At 36.5% G+C, this 24,489-nt stretch overlaps 1 long non-coding RNA gene across 1 annotated transcript in view; it reads right to left on the bottom strand.

Moving 5' to 3' along the window:
- Positions 1-268: 268 nt before the first annotated feature.
- The window catches only part of LOC126818841 (uncharacterized), a 137,371-nt gene continuing 113,150 nt past the window's right edge, over positions 269-24,489 (bottom strand). The window contains exon 4 of the long non-coding RNA XR_007679347.2: positions 269-345. This is a non-coding gene — a long non-coding RNA (uncharacterized LOC126818841). The remainder of the gene's footprint in view (positions 346-24,489) is intronic.

The raw sequence follows: 24,489 nt of genomic DNA, 5'->3' as shown, positions 1-24,489 counted from the left end.
GGCGTTATATTACGCCTTACACACAGAGAGTTGCAGTTGTCCAGGACGCTATATAACGACCTACGCACTTAACGGGTTAAGGTCATGACACAAACAATCGAAACAAATTCTGATAATTACTTAATGGGTTGTTACTCGTAATCAGATTTTCGGGTGTTGTAAATGTTTTCATTACTGTCTGGAACTGCTCGGGGCGTATGTTTCATTGTCTGGCAACCTATCTTTTTTCTATTGTAAAATAAAGTTTTTGAATGAGCATATTTCTTACCCTTATAACACCATAAAGAAGTGATACAGTGATTAAAATAGAGGCAACTGTTAGTCCATAGGCAACGCACATGTCTTCTGAAAAGGAGAAGATAAAAAATAATAACATACAGGTCACAATTCTATGGAATACAATTACTACTTATTAGTAATATTACTGTGCGACGTTTCGACTAGGATTTTCTAGTCATTATCATGCAATAATAAAATATGAAATATAACAAGACAATATATACATGTAAATAACACTACATGATTAATGACCAACCAGAGACACCTTTCTAATTACCTTGAAGGAAACCTAACTTAAAGATAGGTTGCCAGGCAACGAAACATACACCCACAACAGCTAAATCGTCCGAGCGGTCGACAAGAGTTGTTGCATATTTATTCCTTTGTAGGTAATTGGGGCAGTGATGGGATTTCAAAATTTTTCTTGTTGGACATTTTTACCGAAAATAAAGGGACATAACTCTTATTGTTCTTTAAGCAGGCAGTTTTAGACCACACACAAAAATCACGTGTCAACAAAAATATTTAAATTCGTACGGAATAAAAAGATAGGTTGCCAGTCAACGAAACATACGCCCACAGCAGCTATATCGTCCGAGCAGTCAACAAGAGTTGTCGCATATTTTTACTTTTTTCGGTAATGAAACATTTATAATACATTAAAATCTGATTAAGAGTAACAACTCATTAAGTAATTATCAGAAAACCATTAGAATTTGTTTGGTTTTTATAAAGTTCTGCCCCATGCTAATGTTTAGTATACGAAACTTTTAACATCATGGATTTAGCTGTTCAAGTCATAAAGATTCATTGAAAATCAATATACTTCTCGTCTCAAGACCTTAAACACTATGTATCAATTTAAAGTCAATCGGATATTTACTTTAGCCTCTAGAGCGTCTACAAGATTTTTCAAAGTGATCAAGGGCCATAACTCTGGCAGTAATTATCGGAAATCGCTGAAAATCAATAGGATTCTTCGTCTCATGACCTCAAACACTGTGTATAAATTTAAAGTCAATTGAATATTAACTTTAGCCTCTAGAGCATCCACAAGATTTTTTGAAGTGATCATGGGCCATAACTCTGGCAGTAATTATCGGAAATCAGATTTTAACTTTAGCCTCTAGAGCGTCCACAATTGCTTATAAAAATGACATCTCGATATTTATTTGGCAGTAAACATCGCTCTACCACAACGAGCGAGTGACACCATCTGCCAAATAATCGCATTTGACTCTAGCACGCGCTATCATCTAAAACAATTAAGTACTTACACTATTCCAATCGACATATTTTTCAACATTTCCTAGCGTACTTATTTCTTTATTTAAAAACGTAACCCTCATTCAAAATATGATCATAAATCCGAGAATATGCCATCAAAATAGAATCTTTTCTTTAGCATTAGACGGTGAAATTTGTCACGTATTCATTTCATAGTTTCACGCGTCTTGCGAGATTTCTACTTCCGTTTCAGTTATCATACTATAACTGATCATAAACATAGTTAGCATTGTCTAGAATTTTTCGGATATGTGTTTGAAATAGCTTTATTTAAAGTTCACTTCCACCGAAGTGATATCTCAGACGAGTTTTCAGATACATATTGATTTGGGGTGTTATGTACTATTACTGGAAAAGGTGATTTTGAGATTATGATCATACATTTGATTTTATTAGTTTTTCAAGTAGATCTCATCATTCTTCTCACAAAACTTTTTACAGATTCAAAATCAGATTAATTTTCTTTTATGGAGGCTCAAAGTTGTGATTTTTTACTTTTGGCGGAAGACAAGTTTTTCAACGCTTTGAAAATTGAAAGATAGGTTGCCAGGCAACGAAACATACGCCCACAGCAGATAAATCGTCCGGGCAGTCAACAAGTGTTGTCGCATATTTTTACTTCTTTCAGTAATGAAACATTTATAATACACTCATGAATTAATTATCAGAAAACCATTAGAATTTGTTTGGTTTTTAATATCATGGATTTAGCTGTTCAAGTCATAAAAATTCATTGAAAATCAATATACTTGTTCGTCTCAAGCTCTTAAACTCTGTGTATCAATCTGAAGTCAATCGGATGATAACTTTAGCCTCTAGAGCGTCACAAGATTTTTCAAAGTGATCAAGGGCCATAACTGTGACAGTAATTATCGAAAATCACTGAAAATGAATAGACTTCTTTGTCTCATGACCATAAACACTGTGTATAAATTTAAAGTCAACCGGATATTAACTTTGACCTCTAGAGCATCCACAAGATTTTTCAAAGTGATCAAGGGCCATAACTCTGGCAGTAATTATCGGAAATCGCTGAAAATCAATAAGATTCTTCGTCTCATGACCTTAAACACTGTGTATAAATTTAAGATCAATCGGATATTAACTTTGGCCTCTATAGCGTGTACAAGATTTTTCAAAGTGATCAAGGGCCATAACTCTGGCAGTAATTATCGGAAATTGCTAAAAATCAATAGGCTTCTTTGTCGCACGACCTTAAACACTATGTATGAATTTAAAGTCAATTGGATATTAACTTTAACTTCTAGAGCGTCCACAAGATAATTTGAAGTGATCAAGGGCCATAACTCTGGCAGTAATTATTGGAAATTGCTGAAAATCAATAGGATTCTTCATCTCATGACCTTAAACACTGTGTATAAATTTAAGATCAATCGGATATTAACTTTGGCCTCTAGAGTGTCCACAAGATTTTTTGAAGTGATCAAGGGCCATAACTCTGGCAGTAATAATCGGAAATTGCTGAAAATCAATAGGCTTCTTCGTCTCAAGACCTTAAACACTGTGTATAAATTTAAAGTCAATCGGATAATAACTTTAGCCTCTAGAGCATCCACAAGCAATTGTGGACGCCGGACCGATGAACGGACAGAACGATGGGCCGACGGACGACAATATACGACCACATTTAAATGTGGGCGTATAAAAAGAATTCCCAGATTACTGACCTAATCCCAACCGATGTCACGTGTCATTGGGGGATTCGGCATTGGAGATTTTGTCGGAAAAATATATTATTAATGACTGTTTCTCGGTGTATTCGGTGTTCTATCCGAAGATAATATATATTCAACTAAGATTTAAATTTAACTAACAACTGGTCAGCGAAACCATTAAATGTACGATTCAATTATTATTTAAAAATCTACTGGTACCTGGAATTCATACGGAGCGTCAAAGATGCACAACGGAAGAAAATGTAAACATCCGAGTGGTGGATATGGTACCCAGAGTAGGTCCTATGCCGGGTGTTTTTATTTTAGGGACTATTGAGGGATTAAAAAAATTCAGTATTCCTGAAGAAAAAGAGCTCAGTCTACGTCGCGTCGTCTGCTACGAGTATAGTCCAGGAGATATACTCTAAATAAAGCCAGAACCTCAAACAAATTGCAAAAGAAATGTTTTTACCGTTAATATATTGTTTGGACTTTGTTGTTCATCCTATCAAAAGTCGCCACAGATCCCTTGATCCATAATGCAATTTTTCACCTGTCTAAGCTACTATATTTAGAACAACACCTGAGAGTTAAAAAAATGTGGGTGGGGATCTTGAAATTGCTTTTGATAAAATACTTGTAAATCGATTGTGTAAAAAAGACGGATCACGCATCCACTTATGAACATATTTGGTTTTTTATATCTTAATTAGGTCATTGTGCATAATTAGTGACGTTAATTAGGGCATTATGCATAATGACGTCATAAGATCATGACCTCAAAAATGTTGTTCTGAATTACATAAATCCATACATACAACTATTTATTTTTATCTTCGAACTTTGGGACAACGAAAATAAGGGACATTTTGTCAATTCAGTTTGGGCATAAAAAAGTTGTTTTCTAGGATTTTGATAAAAAAAAAGGAACACAATTAGGTGCAATAACAAATACAAATATTTAATTTGGTATAGCGCGTTTTAGGATAAAAATCATCAAAAGTGCTTTACAAGCAATGTAAACACAGAGAATGTCTGGGGAGGAGAATTTAAAATTGATCAAACAGTATTGTTTTTAATTTGATTTTATAAACATCTTCACTGTCTGTTTGATGATGTTTGGTAGTCTATTCCACCATATAGGTCCTTGAAAACTGAAAGAACGCTTCGCAAACGTTTTTTTCCGAATTGTTGGAACTTCAAGCTTTTAGTACATGCTGCTAGATCTGAGAGTTAGAGAGGGGTTGCTTAGAGTCAACATGGATCGTATGTATTCGGGGGGGTGTTGTGTAGTGCCTTGTATACCAGAACTCGAATTTTGAACTGTATTCGTAACTGAATTGGAAGCCAGTGCAGTTTCTTTAAACATTCTTTGTTCCGCAGACCCTCAGCTTCTCTACCCAGTACTACCCTTGCAACTATATGTTGAACTCTGTTCAATTTGGCGATGGCTGTCTGTGGGAGACCAATGAAGATGGCGTTGGCATAATCGAGATGTGAAATTACAATTCCTAATGCCAGTGTCTCTGCAGCATCTTTGGTAATGGTTGATCTGATAGACTTAATTCTATGGATCCCATACATCGCGGTTTTACATTTCTGTTTAATGTGGTGATTGAGTGTTAACTCTTCATCCAGAGTCACACCCAGGTACTTGATACTTGGTGATGGATGGACGGTGTTCCCGTTGACGTTGATAGATGAAGTTGTGCATTTCTGTAGCTGTTTCCTGTGACCAAATAATATATATTCAGTTTTAGATGAATTCATTTTTAACCGATTCGCATCCATCCATAGTTTAATAGAAGATGCATTGTCTTCAAGACTTTGTATCGCTATTCTTTCCTGATCTATGTTGCTTGTACAGAAAGATTTCCGAAGTGCATGGTCATCTGCGTATCCATGTATCTCTATGTCACCACTCACTTCCTTTTCCATTGTTGATGCATACGCTAGATACAGCACAGGGCCTGTACACGATCCCTGGGGAACAGAAAATGGGAGATCTCTTGTAATTGAGTACTGATCTCCGACATTTACAACACAGCTTCTAGGTCTTAGATAGCTGTCGAACCATTGTAGCGCGTCTGACTGGATTCCAAAGTTTACCTTGAGGACATCAAGTAGCACCTCATGATCCACTGTGTCGAATGCGGCACGGAGGTCCATCGCCATCAATGCAGTGACTTCCTGTTTTTCTTTGGCCCATAGCAGGTCGTTCTTAAGCTTGACCAGTGCAGTCTCACAACTGTATCCCGTTCTGTAAGCAGATTGGTAATCAGGCATTAGGGAGTGACTTTCACAGTGTCGTATGAACTGGATAAGTACAACTTTCTCCAGAACTTTAGAGAGAAAAGTGAGGTGGCTCACAGGTCTATAGTTACTGCAGATTAGGCCTAACCCTGATTTTTTAAGCATTGGACGGATGATTGCTTTTTTCCATGATGACACAAAAGCGCCCCGTCGAAGCGAGCAATTAACAATTTTGGTGATGATACATAACACAGAATCCAACACTTCTTTCAGAATCTTGGTTGGCATTACGTCGATTTCACATGATTTGGTTGACAGTGATGTGATGGTCTTCCGGACATCCTTTTCTGACAGCTCCTCCCAGTGATCTAAAATGGGGATATCTCTTTCGCTACTTGGTTGGTACAATGGAACGTTATTTAGATTGTCTCTTATTGTGTCGATTTTGTTCAGGAAAAAGTCTGCGAATTCATCCGCCTGTTCGTTGTCAGTCTTACCCTCCGGTAGAGGATTTAATTTAACAACTCCTGTAAGTTTATTGAATGTTTGGTAGAGCTTTTTGGTGTCACCTTTACATTTTGTAATAAGTTCAGATTGAATTTCTTTCTTCTTCTCTTTAAGTTTAAAGTTGTAGCTGTTCCTGACTTTCTTCAGTGCAGTCCATTGATGATCTTCTCGATAGTGTCTGTAAATCCTTTCTCTCCTTCTGACTCTCGATCTCCACTCTCTTAGTTCATCCGTGAACCAATCTTTGTTTTGCCTAATAGTGATAGTCCTGGTCTTCTCAGGAACAAGAACGTCTAAGGACTGTTTCACAACGGAGTTGAAATCTGACACTAGGGATTCAAGGTCCTCTGTATTGGAATCAAAAACAATCATTTAGCTCAAGGCATTTACATCTAGTTTCTCGTAGTTACAATTAGTGATGGTTTTTCTTCGCATGTTGTCCTTCTCTGCTTCCAGTGTTATTAAAACTAAACAATGGTCTGAAATGAAAGCACCGGTCTCACAGTTCTGAACTTTGATAGTACTCTGTGCTTCTGTCAGGATGTGATCCAGGATATGCCCTGCTTTATGAGTGGGCAATTCAGCATGTTGAGTGAGTCCCAAAGCCTCGCAGGTATCAGCATATATGTTGACGTCAGGATTATTAGTATTGTCATATTGAATATTAAAGTCACCGCAGATAATGATGTTTGTCATTGATGCAAGAACTATGGCCAAAAATTCTGTGAAATCATCCAGGAACTGGGGTATTGTTGCTGGGTGCTTTGCTGAGTAGGGTGGTCGATAAATGCCTATTGTGCATGTTGTTACATTATTTATTATTAATTGCCATATTTCAAATTCGAATGTCCGTGTTTGACCCTTTCAAATTTCCTTGACTTTCTTCACCTTCGTACAGATTGCTAGACCCCCTCCCTTGCGGTCTGTCCTTGGAGCCGAATAGAACGTCCACCCCTCATTGTTGAGTTCAGATTGATTAATCCAGTGATCATCGCCTTCATTTAGCCATGTTTCACTCAGGACGACAATGTCAGTTTTGAGGTGGTCAATATGTGTTCTCACCAGATGATCTTTGTTCTTGATTGATTGAACATTTATAGTTGTCATTTTAATGAGCTCAGTTGTTTTTGGTATGGTCCTATTAATTTGGATGTTCACTTTACACCGATTGTTGGGATTTATGCACAAGAAGAAATTTGATTTATTTTTAACGTGGCTTCCCCCTCTTGAGCCTCTTTTTCGCCGAGTTGTTTTGTATCTGTTGTTAAGTCTAAGTCGCCGAATTAGAGCACATGTCCACGGGTCAATAGTGTGTCTATTGTTCTTGCACTGAGCTTGGTTTCGTAACTCAATTAGTGCTTGCCTGCTATACACTATCAACAGTGACCTACTTCGCAGTTGAGCGATTTCAATGTCCACTGTAGTTTGGCAGTTGATAGAGATGAGATTTCTATCATTCTTCATTTCTCCAAGAATACACAGTAATCCGAGGAGTATGTTTAAGATTCCAATAGTCCAGATGTTCATTTTCCTGCTACACTATTTTAAAGGATCTTGCAACATGTAAAACACACACAAAAAGCCTGAAAGTTTAGAGCTGACTAGCAAGTGTCACTACATTCAGCGCCACCTATCCCAGCAAGCTTTTAGTGCTGAAGTGTTCTGATTTTGGAACACATAAATTGGTATTCACAACAGTAGTAAAATATAGTTTGTGGAATCGAATAGTCAATAGTTCAAATAAGTTCAATCATGACTAAAGTCAATTGCCGGTGAATTAGAGCAACTTAGTCCCTTGCATTCCTTACATGATATGGAGCATTCAAGTCTGTGTTTTCGGCAAGAAAACCGCTTACTGTCACAGTTCACTTTGCACTTACATCTTATTATAGAAAGAATGGCTGACGGTGCAGGATCAATGTCAGTTTGGGTGGGTAGATATAAATCGTTTTCAACTTTCCATCCCCATAAAGTTGCATCGATGACCGAGTCGCTTGTCCAATCTTTTATTTGAAGAAAAGCTCGCATACAGTGAAACTTCGCAGCAGACGAGGTTGGTGGCAGGGTATGGATTTCAACTGTTGAAGTATTACAAATGGACTTTTCCTTGAATAAACGATATCTTAGCTGATTGAGATTTTCGTCTCTTGATCCATTATATAGCTTTACAATAATATTTTCACCGAATCACGCCACATCATCAGAACTAAGACACTTTTGGAATTTGTCGAATTCACCTTGGGAGATAAACACTTGTTCGCACTTTCTTAAATACGTTAGCCTTTCCAACACCAAAGATTCTTGAGGTGGTATCACATCCTGTGAGCGCATGAACTGTGGGAAGAATTGAACAGATCTGTCGCCCAACAACATCTATTGTCTTTTGCATGCTCCAAACTTTAGCTTTATGAATTAAACCTGTACTTTTACCTGAACGGAACTTTAGTTCGTGACTATTTGGTATTGTACATGCATAATAACACAACAAGATTAATAAGTCTGTGTCTTCACCGATTAATGTTGTGGGGAAATTTACGGTAGATTCCACAGCAGTTTTAACTAAACACATCTGCATCGGAATTTGCCTGGATAACTTTGCAGCCTATACTTCAAGGGTTAAAGATAACATATCGATGAAGGATTGCTTGTTTAGAGAATTAGCTAGAAAGTGGTCCTTTTTCAAACGAAAGGGCATATCACCAGTAAATAATACATTTGTGCTCATTATGCCTTTAGATCAACGTTGGTGCGTTACATCCTTCGCTGAAGGGCTGGACATGTATCCGTCAAATGCAATAGTTGGATATATATATCTTGTATTAACATAGTTGGCATACAGTTGACAAATTTCAGAGAATGTCAATCCCCTAGACCAAGGAAGTTGATGTAAAAGTGAACCACCATCTACAACATACTTCATATCAGCGTCAGTTCTCTCATCCGCTGAACAATCACCCAAAGACCAGATAACATCTGCTAATGTAGACTTATGGGCTTCCCTCATACACCCACTGTTATCAAATAACGCAGAAGGAACAGAACTGAGTTCATATGAAAATACTTGGTGCATATCTTCAGTAACGCCTGTAGCAGCAACCAACAAGCGCTGTGTGCTAACTCGCACCGTTTCATTTTCTATTTTGAGAAAAGAATGTTGATCCATAGTAATAACTTGCCAAGTGAACATTTACATTGTCTTTAGCAGTTACCCCAGTCTCGATATTACGCAACATATCCATTTTTTTCAAATGGATTTCTCTCGTTCAAAAAGTCGAAAACTGTAATTAAATCTTCTCTGTCTCTTTTTTGTCTTGAACCAAACATTTCCTTGTGTTGTTCACTGGACGAAAATGAAATCACTGTGAGGGTTTGCATACTCGAATTAACTGCAGCACACATAGGCATAGTAAGCAACCATTGAACGCGTTGAGTCTCTGTCATTCCTTTGCCCCTCTTCATTCCACCTGTGGATTTTAAGCTTCGCATTAAAGTCTGCTCAATAGTTAGGTCTGTAGACAAACCTGCCCAGAACCGATCACTTCTGCACACTACATGATGTCCATCCATGAACTCCGTATATACTTTCGGGTGGTTCCTAGGAAGTTCATACATTTGTTGCAGATATAGATAGGCTGACTTTACGTATAAATTGTGACCTGTAGCTGCCAGGTAAGGAAGCATATCAGCAACTGTTTTGAGGTGTAACTCCCAATTTCCTGTTCTTTCGGCTTTAATAAACCTTCGTAATATGTCAACAGTTTCCATATATTGAATCCACATACCTGCAGTAGGATATTGCAGAAGTTCTCCTTTGCGTCTTTCAAGCTTCGATCTAACGTTGTCAAAGACAGGGTGACTGCTTATGTCCTCCATACCAATAGCCTTGCTCAACAGTTGATCGTACAAAGAAGCAATAACACCAACGTCTTTATCTACATGGTCTTGTGAATCTTCTAGTTCTCTGTCTTGGGGGGGGGGGGGGTAACAGATAAACCATATATATCTGAAACAATCAGCATATTTAGTGCTGAATCAACTAGAAAATGTCCTCGGACAGCTCGAGAGATTGCATTTCCACTAAACATGTGCTGTACAGCATTTGTAGCGTAAACTGTTTCCATTGCCTCTTGCAAGCCAGAAGACTGCATTAGATGCCCAACACTGCCAACAGTCTGCATAAAACCGGACCAAACGGGACACGTAGACTTGATAGGTCGAATTACTTTTAACATCAGTTCTAAGTTATCCGTTTTGTCAACTACTGGCTTGTGAATTAAACACTTGAACTTTAAAGATGGTTGTTCTTTTGGTGATTTGTAGAATTTTATGTTAATTCTACCCTAAGCTAATAGAAGGTCTGGAGAAACTGTTAGGTGTTCCAGTTTGGATTCTTCTGACAAACCAGGAGTTACTGTTGCGATAATCCTCATACCATGGAATGTGTTGTGACCATCTAATGTCCTGATATAATGATCCACATAGTCGGCGACGAATTGTACAGATTGGGTTTCATTTAACTTTGAAATGTGAGCACTGTTTCCAACAGCTGCACTACATTCAAACCGCATTACTTCTTTGTAATTAGAGCAAAATCCAAACTTATTAAGTGTGTCGATGAGGAATTGTGACGAAAATTGATTATGTAGTTGAACTGCAAGACCTAATTGGATGGGGGATAAAGATACTTTGGTTCTTACAGCTTGCATAATTGACTGTCCTAAAGAGGCAATTTTGACAGAATTTGTCTTTGGTGGACACATTAAAGAAAGAAAAGTCTTGAGTGACTGGGGTAGGTAATCTAGCTGACCTTGCACAGACGACAAATCATGTGGAGATGGATATTTGTCTTTACAGGCAGGAAGATCTTTGATGTCACTTTGAATAAGTTTAGCCGCTGCTTTAATTATAAACATTTTTGCCTCATTTTCATCTTGATTTTTAGGCTGATTGTAAATTTCATTCAGTATGGTAGAAGCAGTTGCTTTGAAGGTTACAACATTAGGGATGCCATTTAATTCAGTAATAATTATTTGATCTTTAAAATATTCCAATATTTTTTTCTTCATACATGTAGAACTGTATGTATCACTAGGGCACAAATCATCCATCCGTTTTACAAGATCACCTATAGTTATTTGTTCATCATCATTCTCTTGTAGAAACTTGGCGACGGCGATTTTTGATATATTTTAGATACATCCATACAGGGTTGAACAGCGCAAAATTTATTTCTTTTGCAATTTGTTTTGGGTAATTTAACTGATATCTCCTGGACTAGGAAGATACGAGCCATCATCGAGTGCTAGGCCTACTGCCTAGTGCTATATGTGACCCCCCATGGCATACTGAGTCGCAATGAGGAAATTTTGAAAATTGAGTTATTGTTATTTTCACATTCTCCGACTCATTACCTTCAATTTGATGTATAGTTTGTTTGCATCGGGTGAAAATTAACCGAGTTGTGACTGCTTAAAGCCACCCAACTCACCAAAGTAAGTTTTGAGAAAAATCAAGTTAAAGATTTGGTATGTTTCAAAACAAAATCCCATAGCAACCAAGCCATTTATTTGCTGTTTTGTTTTCTAGGGGTTTTCAGGGGTGCTGAAGACGAAAATTGTAGTAACAACTTGATCCGACAATTTCCGCCATCTTTTTTTTTCAAAATGGACGCCAAAATGACAAATTTTCGAGGTTTTCATAAGTTAGGTGTTTATTAATGTCATTGAATGGGGTTTTGGGGGTGCTACATCAAACAATTGCAGTATAAGAATAAATCCGATAATACCCGCCATTTTGTTTTTCATAATGGTGACCAAAATGATAATCGTAGTAGTAAAATTAATCCGTCAATATCAACCATTTTGTTTTATCAAAATGGGGACCAAAATGACAATTCTGGGGTTTTTTTATCACCGTATATTTGTAACCGTGTCATTTTATATGTTTTGTTAGGCATAAAGGTTGTAGCATCAGGGGTCGACTGGACTGTATCCTCCATCTTGTCTTTCAAAATGGCCACCAAAATGGCAATTATTGAAGTTCTTATACTTGGTACTCGTGTAATATATCATTTTAGAGGTTTTCTGGGGTGCTGAATACGAAAAACATGGTGTTGGGTCGATCCAACGAATATTTATCATTTTACATATTCGATGATTTTATTGTCATCCATCAGTTATGGTCACACTTTGCAGGCTAGGGTATACCAATGAAACGACGGTATTCAACACCTTATGCTATCAAGTATAAGAAAAGACAACAGTTTTCAAAAGACAACAGTATGCTAAAAACTCTCATAAATTTAATAAAATAATTATAATAACAAATTGTATTATAATACATCACAAATTACTAGTATTTTTTTTAATAAAATATAATAACAAATGGAATAATAATAGCACTTGAAATAGGATGATTTGTAAAAGAAAAGTAACTCAAGCACTGGAAATGTGGCCATTTAGATGAGCCAGTTCATTTTGCTACGATACGGTGGGGTGCGGAATCATTTAGCTATTGGGTGTTTTATATGATTACTAATTTAATGTTCCGCTGGTGGTGGAACAATATCACTATTCGTGGTTTGACCACGATTGCCGAGTTCTAATTAAAAGAGTTGGTACTAGGCCTTATGATCAAAGATACATTATTAACATGGTTTGACTATACACCTTAATTGAAACTAGTTTCGTTGTATATACTATGGAGTTTTCGTATGGCACGGTTACGATGCCAGTGTATAGAAAGCTGTAAACAAACGCTATTTACAGTGGATATAATTGCATTACGAGAATTTAATTTATTAATTCATCGGGCATGGGTTACTGTTTAACGTTCGAGAATGGAAAAGGGCGAGCTCTCAGTTGCAAATGCATTGAATGCACTGACATCTGCAGTTTTTAGAAAAAAGCAAGTTAAAGGTGTCGGTATGTTCTAAAACAATATCACACAGCAACCATGCCATTAAATCTTTCGTTATTTTGTCGTTTAATATTAATATTTTCTTCTTTAGGTTTTCAAGGGTGCCGATAACGAAAATCGTAGTAAATGCGCTCTTTTCATAGTAAAACATCCACAACACATGCGGCATATTCACATTTCCTATGATAGCGTTATAATTTAGAACAGTGTATACATTAGTAGTCTAAGTATGTATATTATAACTTTGGTGAGATTAACTTCAGTTCAGTTAATCTCATCAATTATTTAGCACCTTGGTGCCAGTGGTCAGAAGATTAAAGTTGTTGATTGGGTAATCAAGTTTAGTAGCCTATCTTAATCATCAAAGAAGCCGCCACAGCAGACGATAGAAATTAGATTTGGGCAATGTTATGGTGTATCTACATGCGATTCACTCTGAGAAGTGGCAGAAAACAACTGTTGTTGTTGTTGTTTATTAAAGATTTAACGTTCAATACAATGAATATGATATTATGGACAGGTTGATTTAATTAAATTATTTACGCTTGAAAACTGTTAAAAACACAAAATAAAAAGCTCCTCGGATACCAACAACTTAATTCTGATCATATATAGATAGCCGTTGAGTGTTAATCAAAACATTGTAAATCAATCAACAAGCCGTTTGTATCATTGAGTAATACTAATCTGTAATCACTTTTCACGGATTAATGATTAGTTGATTGATAATTAACAATGATAAGGCCACGACAATTCATTATTTACTCTGAATAACTAATCAAAGCGGCGATGATTTAATGTCTCGTTTGGTGTGTTAGAAAATAATTTATAGTCCTTAAATGGAAATAAACAAAATAGCCAATAATTTTCTTTCCGAAGAGAATTTTATTGATAGGTGAATTCCGTTTACTGTCGCTTCATACGGCATGCAAAGTTAAGAATGCATATTGGATATTATTATTGTTTAAAATTCTATTATCACCATGGGTCGGGAAAATGAGAACGACCAATGAGTCGAAACGCGACGATTATCGAGTGGGAAAAATAATCTGCCATTATTTAATTACACCGCTTCCAAAATGAACGTAAGCATTTCATGGAAATGAAATTGAGATTTCTATTCTATTATGGACTCATATTTTGATACCGTTACGGTACCTCAGGCTTAAATTAACAACAGACTTATTGTACACGCAAAATCTTAATTCAGGCATGCTGCTGTGGCTGCTTCTTTGATGATTAAGATAGGCTACTAAACTTGATTACCCAATCAACAACTTTAATCTTCTGACCACTGGCACCAAGGTGCTAAATAATTGATGAGATTAACTGAACTGAAGTTAATCTCACCAAAGTTATAATATACATACTTAGACTACTAATGTATACACTGTTCTAAATTATAACGCTATCATAGGAAATGTGAATATGCCGCATGTGTTGTGGATGTTTTACTATGAAAAGAGCGCATTTACTACGATTTTCGTTATCGGCACCCTTGAAAACCTAAAGAAGAAAATATTAATATTAAACGACAAAATAACGAAAGATTTAATGGCATGGTTGCTGTGTGATATTGTTTTAGAACATACCGACACCTTTAACTTGCTTTTTTCTAAAAACTGCAGATGTCAGTGCATTCAATGCATTTGCAACTGAGAGCTCGCCCTTTTCCATTCTCGAACGTTAAACAGTAACCCATGCCCGATGAATTAATAAATTAAATTCTCGTAATGCAATTATATCCACTGTAAATAGCGTTTGTTTACAGCTTTCTATACACTGGCATCGTAACCGTGCCATACGAAAACTCCATAGTATATACAACGAAACTAGTTTCAATTAAGGTGTATAGTCAAACCATGTTAATAATGTATCTTTGATCATAAGGCCTAGTACCAACTCTTTTAATTAGAACTCGGCAATCGTGGTCAAACCACGAACAGTGATATTGTTCCACCACCAGCGGAACATTAAATTAGTAATCATATAAAACACCCAATAGCTAAATGATTCCGCACCCCACCGTATCGTAGCAAAATGAACTGGCTCATCTAAATGGCCACATTTCCAGTGCTTGAGTTACTTTTCTTTTACAAATCATCCTATTTCAAGTGCTATTATTATTCCATTTGTTATTATATTTTATTAAAAAAAATACTAGTAATTTGTGATGTATTATAATACAATTTGTTATTATAATTATTTTATTAAATTTGCTGGATAGCCCCATTAATGGACTATCATATGACATCTGAATGATACGATTTAGATGGCTAGAAAATAAATTATGGTACGCCGAAAATCTAGTATTTTCCTTTTTGGAGCATTTTGAGAGGCCTTTTTCTCAAACACAACAACTACGTTTTTTCTTAAACTTTTTTTTACTCAGAGTCCTATGGGTGGACTATGGCGTGAGTCCAAAAATAAAAGCATTGAAATAACATAAGTTGTCCAAAAAGAGCCTCAATCTTGGAAAAAATGAAATGAAATGAAATGAAAAAGGGTTTAACGTCCTACTGTTCTGCTCCTATGCTGGGCTAATGAAGACGGGCATACGCCATACAGTGTGCTATGAGGGAAATTTTGCCCGGGCAACGGCACTATCGCCTACTCTTATATCGAATTCCAACTGCCAAGGGATCTTTTACGTGCATTCCAATGTATACACGGGACCTCGGTTTTTCGTTTCATCTGAAGGACTAGACAGCTGTCCTTGTCAGGCCCTCCGTCCTGCATCACTGACAAGGGCGAACCATGCCGGAAAATCTGGATGAACATCTTTGAAAAAAGTTGAAAAATCCTTAAATTACTGAAAATGATCTTCTAATTTTCTTTCTTTGGAAAACAGCTGAATGGATTATTCTGAAACTTCTTGTACAGAAGGTAAGGTAACCAACAACTTGTTAAAGCTATCCTGACAATGATCCAAAAACCGGAAGTAGTCGTAAAAATTTCCGATATTTTGAGAAAAAAAAAACGTAAAAAGTGAAAAAATGGTGATCTTGCGAAAAAAGTGATTACTACGCCAGATTTCACCGAATCAAAACAACTAAAGTGTCATTGGATAGTTCGAACAATGGATGATCTTATGACATCTAAATGGTAAAATTTCGCGGATTAGGCAATATATAATGGAACGCTGAAAATCTATTATTTTCCTTTTTGGAGCCTATTCAGACGCTTTTATATCGAAAACTTCTCTTATTTCCTTTCTTAAACTTCTGTTACTTAGAATCCTAACGGTGGTCTATGGTGTGAATCCAAATTTAAAAGCCTCAATATAGTATAAATGGTCCAAAAGGGCCACAATCTTTGAAAAAAGTCGAAAATCGTTATATATGTAAATCTGCTCCTAATGGTATAAGGGAGGTAAAACTGTCTAATGGATTTTTCTGAAACTTTTGGTACAGGAAGTTAAGTTCCCATACCACTTGTTAAATCTATCCCGATAATGATCCGTAAACAGGAAGTAGTCAAAAAAATATTTGATATTTTAAAAAAAAAAGACAGTATAAAAATCTGTGCCCTTCCAACAATCGGGATTTCACCGTCGGGTGTGACCGGATCAAAACATGATAAATGAGCTATTGTATGACACACTTCCTGTCTGATTACTGAAAGCCGGTTAAGTGCTGCCTGCAGGTCTAGTTATTATCATTATTATTATTCCAATTACTTTTTGATTAGATCTCAGCAACTGCTTGTCTGATCGTTATGATTTCTTCGGTTTTACTGGAAAAGTGGGTGTGACTTAGAGGATAAAGCTATTTTGAACGTTCTGCGACAATGCGAAATGTCCGAAATCACTGAAGCTATCGTTTTTAGAAATATTGCAGTAATTTTAACAATATTCATTGGATTTTAACTTTCGATACATTTTGGCATAGCCGGAGACAGGGCACATAGCTTTCGGCAAATCTTCGCAGATATTAGGCGCCAAATTTCGAAAATTAAAATTTTTACAAAAAACTTTTTTATTTATGAATATTTTTTACCAAAGTGTTTTACACAAAATTAACGAGTCATCTGACTTGAGCAAAAATGTGAATTTTTTTTGTCTCAGTTATTTTCCTTGGCTGCCATTTGCTAATTCAGTTTTTCAGTCCTAGATTAATTATTTATTGTTCGATTTGTATAAAACAAAATCGTATCTGGGTCATCTTCTTCTCCGTTTATAATCCCGGAAAAAACAATTTCACGAACACTATTAAAATTAATATTCACATCTAAAATACCCTTTGATAAAAATCCTACAAATTCTGATTCGGAATCACTTTCCATAGTGAAGAAATTATTAAAAGAGTGAGCGCTGGGATATTACAATTCGACGAAGAGTGGCTGCCATTTTTGGTACGCCGTATATCACGTATATCTTCTTCTCTGTTTCATATCTCAGAAAAATCACTTTCCCTGGAACATTTGTCATTACTGAGATTAATATTCACATGTAAATAAATATCCTTTGATAAAATTCCTTCAAATTCTGAATCGGGATCACTTTCCATAGCAAAGAAATTATTAGATGAACGAGCGAGAAAATATTAAACTTGCGTACAAAATGGCGCCCTATGACACAAATTTTCTCGAGAGTCCGCGACCTTATAACCCCGAAACCATTGATGTGACGTATATGTTTCATGATTTCAATCATTAGTTCAAACTATACGCTTATTGGATAACTACTTTTGGAAAGCCAATCGTCTTTTTTTATACTTTTATTGATCAATAAAACAATACATCAAAGATAGGTTGCCAGGCAAAGAAACATACGCCCACAGCAGCTATATCGTCCGGGCAGTCAACAAGAGTTGTCGCATATTTTTACTTTTTTCGGTAATGAAACATTTATAATACATTAAAATCTGATTAAGAGTAACAACTCATTAAGTAATTATCAGAAAACCATTAGAAATTTGTTTGGTTTTTATAAAATTCTGTCCCATGCTAATGTTTAGTATACAAAACTTTTAACATCATGGATTTAGCTGTTCAAGTCATAAAGATTCATTGAAAATCAATATACTTGTTCGTCTCAAGACCTTAAACTCTGTGTACCAATCTGAAGTCAATCGGATGATAACTTTAGCCTCTAAAGCGTCACAAGATTTTTCAAAGTGATCAAGGGCCATAACTCTGGCAGTAATTATCCAAAATCGTTGAAAATCAATATGATTCTTTATCTCATGACCTCAAACACTGTGTATAAATTTAAAGTCAACTGGATAATAATTTTAGCCTCTACAGCATCCGCAAGATTTTTCAAAGTGATCAAAGGTCATAACTCTGGCAGTAATTATCGGAAATCGCTGAAAATCAATAGGCTTCTTCGTCTCATGACCTTAAACACTGTATATAAATTTAATGTCAATCGGATATTAACTTTAGCCTCTAGAGCGTCCACAAGATTTTTTAAAGTGATCAAGGGCCATAACTCTGACAGTAACTATCGGAAATCGCTGAAAATCAATAGGCTTCTTCGTCTCATGACCTTAAACACTGTGTATAAATTTAAAGTCAATCGGATATTAACTTTAGCCTATAGAGCGTCCACCAGATTTTTCAAAGTGATCAAGGGCCATAACTCTTGTAATTGTGGACGCCGGACCGACGGACCGCGGCGACGACAATATACGACCACATTTCAATGTGGCCGTATAAAAAGGCTGGCAGCAGCCGTTGATAGGCAAATTGTCTTGCGAGTTTACGACCTTTATAACCCCTAAACCTTTGATGTGACCTACAAATTTTATGATTACAGTAATTAGTTCAAACTATATATTTATTGGATAACTACTTTTTGGAAGCCAATTAGCCTTTTTTGATAACTTTCTTGATCAATGAAACTTTACATCAAAGAGGCCGACAACAGTCGTCGTTAGGAAAAGTGACTAGACATTAGGCAGTCGACAAGTGGCGTAAGTCGGTGAAATTCAGTAGCTAATTAGGTGGACCGAATGAATTAAGTAAATCTACCTTGATGTCAAAAAGAATACTATGGGCAACAGGCAAGATTCTGAAAATACAACCTCTTAAACGACGTCGTATAACAGAACACGTGCGCAATTCAGTAACAAATTTTCTTTTTCGTCAAGATAATAGTCGTATACAACCTGGCAAGAAAGATGCAAAATCATCAGGTAATGGAGAGAAGCAGCAAATTTCCATATTGACTGATTACATGTCTAACCTTCACCAGAAATATCTCAGTGAGAATCCTGAAACAAAAATCTCTCTTTCGTCATTTTGTCGTATGAGACGAAAGTACATTTTACTGGCATCATTTCTCAGCAGAACGGCCTGTCTGTGTACGAAACATCAAAATATGGCTCTGAAGTTACATTGTTTAAAACGTTATGGATTTAATGTTTCAGAAAACCCTGAGTCTTTCTTGAAGAACAAGTCAGAAGCTTAAATGAAGTTTTGCCAGACACTGTGGAATATTCTTTGTGGAAGCGAGTTAACATTGACGACAAATTTAAAATGAAAATTGTTCAGGAGAAGGTTTCAACGGAGCAATTCATAGAAATTTTCAATGTCGAGTATACTAAAAGAGAGTCTTCCTGATGAAGAGATGATATTTTGTATGGATTTTTCTGAAAATTACACTTGTAAGAGCGTGAACGAGATCCAAAGCACATATTGGAATAAAAGTGCTGTAACCTTGCATCCTATAGTGGTATAGTAGAATCTGTATGAGCAGCCACTCCTATTCAGCGATATCTCCTTGTAAGCGGTCACGATAAATTCCCCCCGTAAAAATTCTATTGTTGATCTCTTTATTCAACGGTCACTCCTCTAACGCAGCCGGCGGTCACTATTATACTAATAAATTCAACAAAACATCGCCCATTCAACGGCCATTGTTGAATGATACCATCTTGTTGTTCTTTGTAACACCCCCGCTAATCCCGTGAGTAGTAGTTAATTAACTGGACCCCCACTGATCAGGTAAAAACAAATGTAAACATAACAATCAACCCGGGATTATCTATCTGTTAATTAATCTTTTGTTTTATTAAACGACTAACCTGATCATTGTTTTCAGGCGTAACGACACATTATTTGATACTGATTTAGTAAAATAAAAGTACCGAGTTTTGTCACGATCATCTAGTGTCTCTTTTCCATTGCCACGTTGTTGTAAAACAGACGTTTTAGCGCCTCCTATAATATTACATACAGAGTTACACCCCCTGTAAATAGGTAATAAAATCAGCGATGGTTTTTTGTTCATGTGCTTTTTTGATAAAATAAAATTAATTCATCGATTTTCTTCACAAAAATGGATAAATATTATCGAATGCATTACAATGGTAAACAGTAGTATCGAAGGTTGGTACAAAATGACAAGTTTACAGAAGTTACAGTATGTACGAGACTGGAGTAAAGAATTTTCGTTCGTCGCAAGATTTAGCGACGGTCAAATTTACCGATGCAAGTATTGATGTTCGGGTCCAATGCATCCAAGCGTAATATTTAATTTATTTCAGCACAAAAAGCACCAAGATTTTATAAAGAGGTCACTCCCATTAAGCGGTCAGTCGTGAAAACTCCCTTGGGTGGCTGCTTAATGCAGATTCTACTGTATATTATAGAGATTATCAAACCAAAACCCTACGTCATAGAAGCTACGTGGCAGTATCTGATGAATTAGCACATAATGCAGTCACCATTAAATCTATAATTGAAAAGCTGTACACTCAACTAGATTACATTGATCACATTAAGAGAACACACTACTGGACTGACAGCCCTACAAGCCAATACAGAAATAAATTTATATTTAACTTCATTGCAAATCACAAAACGAGTTTCAATTGCGAAGGAACATGAAGCTATTTTGAAGCGTGTCATGGCAAAGGGCCATGTGATGGGTTAGGTGGTACCTCAAAACGTATGGCAGATGATGCTGTTAGAACAGGCAAGGCAGTAATTCAGGATGCCGTGGACTTCTTTGATTGGGCTAAGAACTCCAGTATGAAAGCCGTTACATTTTTCTTCGTGTCTAAGACCGATTGTAAGAAACAGTAATCTTCACTGGAGATCAACCCAGTTAAAGGAACAATAAAGTTACATGCTGTTTCCTCCCGTGGGTGTCCGTCTGTCATATATACATGGGAAACATCATGCTATTGTCCTGAATGCTTGAGTGGACAGCACTGTGATACTCGGTCACGTGTACCTATCATTACTGCTAAGGCTAACCCTGATGCAAACCCTTCAGCTGCTACCGGTGAAAGTGTCAATGTTGACAGTGGTGCCAAGTTAGATGTTGATGACAATTTGCCTAACAAGGTGTTATCTTCCAGTGATTTTGTTGCAGCCATGTATGATTAGGATTGGTTCATAGGTCAAGTAATATCCGTAGATATAGAAGATGGCGAATATGAAGTATCATTCATGCAAAAGCGGAAGTCTCTATTTCAATGGTCAAATCCGCTCCATCAAAACTTATTCTTAATATTCGTATCAATTTCTTTCAAACGTTCATCCGATTCCTCACTTTGAATTATGGCTGCCATTTTCGCGCTTTAGTGAACTACCACAATCGTTGATGTACGACAACAATATGTAGAAGCTTAATGCCCATTCGGCAAACCTCGGCAGATTCTACGATATATCTAACTGTAGGGCATAGATATCCTATAAGATATCTATGCTGTAGGGTACCGGATGCTCCGAGGTCCGAATGGTTTAATGGCGAGAAGGCGGCACGTTGGGTAACCTCAGTCAAGCCTACTACGTATACTGTAGACTGGGGTAACAGATAGTTTGTTTACATTTTTACCGAGCGTACTGAAAACGATCGCTCGGCAGATTGTGAAATTTGAGACCTCACCCCCCTTGAAAATTTTTATTGCATTTTTGTATTGATCTCAAAATCAACCAAAATGAAAATAAAAACACGGAATTCCGCGATTCCGCGGAAAATTCTCATGCCTGTTTAACGTCCACTCGACACAAACTAGGTCATTTCGGGACTAACATATGGTTTAATTTTATTTCAATAATTCGCTTGCGCGTAGGGGTCTTTAGCAGTGGGAGGAAACCGGAGGACCCGGAGAAAACCCACGAGGTTGGACAGGCGACCCTACTCCTTGTCACGTACAACCGGGGATTCGAAACCACGCCAGTCGACTCAATGACAGACTTTATGATACAGCGCGCGCGCTAACCATTCAGCCATCCAACCCCCCACTGAATAATGTCAACACTTATGCCCAATATAATTTATAAGCATGGTAACGTATGTACAAAAAGATGAAATACTGACCTTACGAAAACCAACGTGAAAAAAATATCTTAAAAGTTAACTTGAAATCCTTTTTGACGGACAATCTGGACACATTGAACTATGATTTGAATGCATAATTAGTGGCTAATGAGAAGTTTAATTTTTAAATATTTCCATTTTTCAAAATGTACCCTTTTATTGAGAATAGGCGTATAATCAATGATGGGATTTCAAAATTTATCTTGTCGGACATTTTTTTCCCGAAAATAAAGGGGCATCACTCTTATCGTTATTTAAGCAGACGTTTTCAAACCACAATTAAGAATCATGTGTCAACAAAATATTCAAATTAATACGTAATAATAAAATATCTTCACCTCGTTATTTTTCATGCTTAATTCCCGTACGGTATTAAAATTTATGTCAATAATATTCTTAAAAAATTACATGACATCGTAATACCATAGAATGAAAGTGTGACGACTACTGTCGATCGGTACCTGTTTCAAATTCCCCCCAAATTACCGTATTTTTCGGGTCATATTTCGATACATTTTTCAGCAAAGACCGACATTCATCTCATACTCCGTTTCGATTTATATACGAAAGGAAAAATATGACATCCCGAAATTTATTTCGTAGTAAACGTCGCTCAAAAACTAGCAAGGGACACCTAACTGCAGCTAAATAATCGCATTCGTCTGTAGCACGCGCTATCGTCTAAAACAATTAACTAACCTTATTCCAATCGACATAGTCGTCAACATGAAGTTACAGTCCGATACATGCCAATATCGAAAGGAACCGAGATTATAAGGTGATAAACCTGTATTTCAAGTTTCATTGAAATCGTCAACTCAGATAAAAACTGTGACCTGTAGACTGTTCACAAACAATTGTGGACGGACGGACGGACGGACAGGGGCGACAACAATATACGTCCACATGAAAATGTGGGCGTATTAAAACAAGTTTTTGTACAAGCAGGGGTCATAATCCAGAAAATTGTGGTCTGAAATGTGCAAATATCAAAAGGGACTGAGATTTTTGGAATATAAAGATATGTTTTAAGTTCCATCAAAATTGGATAAAAATTGTGACCTCTAGAGGGTCCATAACCTTTGAATTACATACTTATTATACAATTTGCATACAAAGAGCGGCCATTTTGTCGGCAGTTTTATTTCGATTTTTCCAAAATTCCAATTCAACCTTCATTATGGTGGAATAGTGATCTTTGGGTTATAAACATGCATTTCAAGTTTGATTAAAATCGGATCAAAATTGTAACCTCTTGAAAGTCCTCAAGCTAAAAATGCGACTTTTTGTACAATCAGGGGCCATATCATGAAGTTTCGATCCAATATGCGTGAATATCAAAAACAACCAAGATCTTTGGGGTTATTAACATGCATTTCCAGTTTCATCAAAATCGGATTAAAATTGTGACCTCTACAGGGTCCACAACCTTGATACACCATATTTTTACACTATTCGATTACAAGCAGCGGCCATTTTGTCCGGCAGTTTTGGTCCGATTTTCAGGATATTTGAACTCTACCTTCATTACGATGTAACAGTGATATAATCAAACGTATTTTTAAATCGGATAATAATTGTAACCTCCAGAGGGACCACAAGCTAAAACGAGAGCATCACTTACGCTGCAATATACGTCCACATTCCAGCTATGATTGATATGGTACTTTTTAAGATGAAGAGAATAAAATATGAAATGGCTGCAACAGTGTTTAGAATTTACGTCGGTCCATCGCCGATAAATAACTGGACGGGCCGACATCTTTTTATTTTGAAGATGGTGGGTCGGCCCTGTGAGCCGACTTTTTTTGTCATGGATATTTTGTTCATGGTTCTATCAAATTCTTCTTTAAGAATATTTATATTGCCCCTATTTAAATCCGAAATATATTTCATCCAGATATTTAACAGTACTTCATTACCGGAAATAAAAATAAAATTGTCCACCGAAAGAAATTATCCTTGTAGGAGTGAGGTCGTGCTTGCAAATATCAGCACGCTCCCAGAGTTTGGGAGGATATTATTAAACCATTTTGATCAAGTGTTGAATAGATGAGTGTGTGTTCCGATGGTATGCCTTACTTACTGTCTTATTTGTCTATATCCGATATTGAATATAATCTGGCATATTATTCATTCCTTCAATGGAGAGATCCAAACACGTATGCTACTAAACTAGGTCAGTCCATCTAGTGTACTGTCATGAATTCAAGAATAAATATTCACGTGATATAAAACATTTGTCTTGTAAAAATAAAATTGTAAAACCATAGCTGAAAATTCCCTGAAAGC

This window comes from Patella vulgata, chromosome 4 (genome assembly GCF_932274485.2).
Source record: "Patella vulgata chromosome 4, xgPatVulg1.2, whole genome shotgun sequence".
Lineage (NCBI taxonomy): Eukaryota > Metazoa > Mollusca > Gastropoda > Patellidae > Patella > Patella vulgata.
Note: the sequence above shows the minus strand (reverse complement) of the source record. Positions and strands in the feature narration are given on the sequence as shown.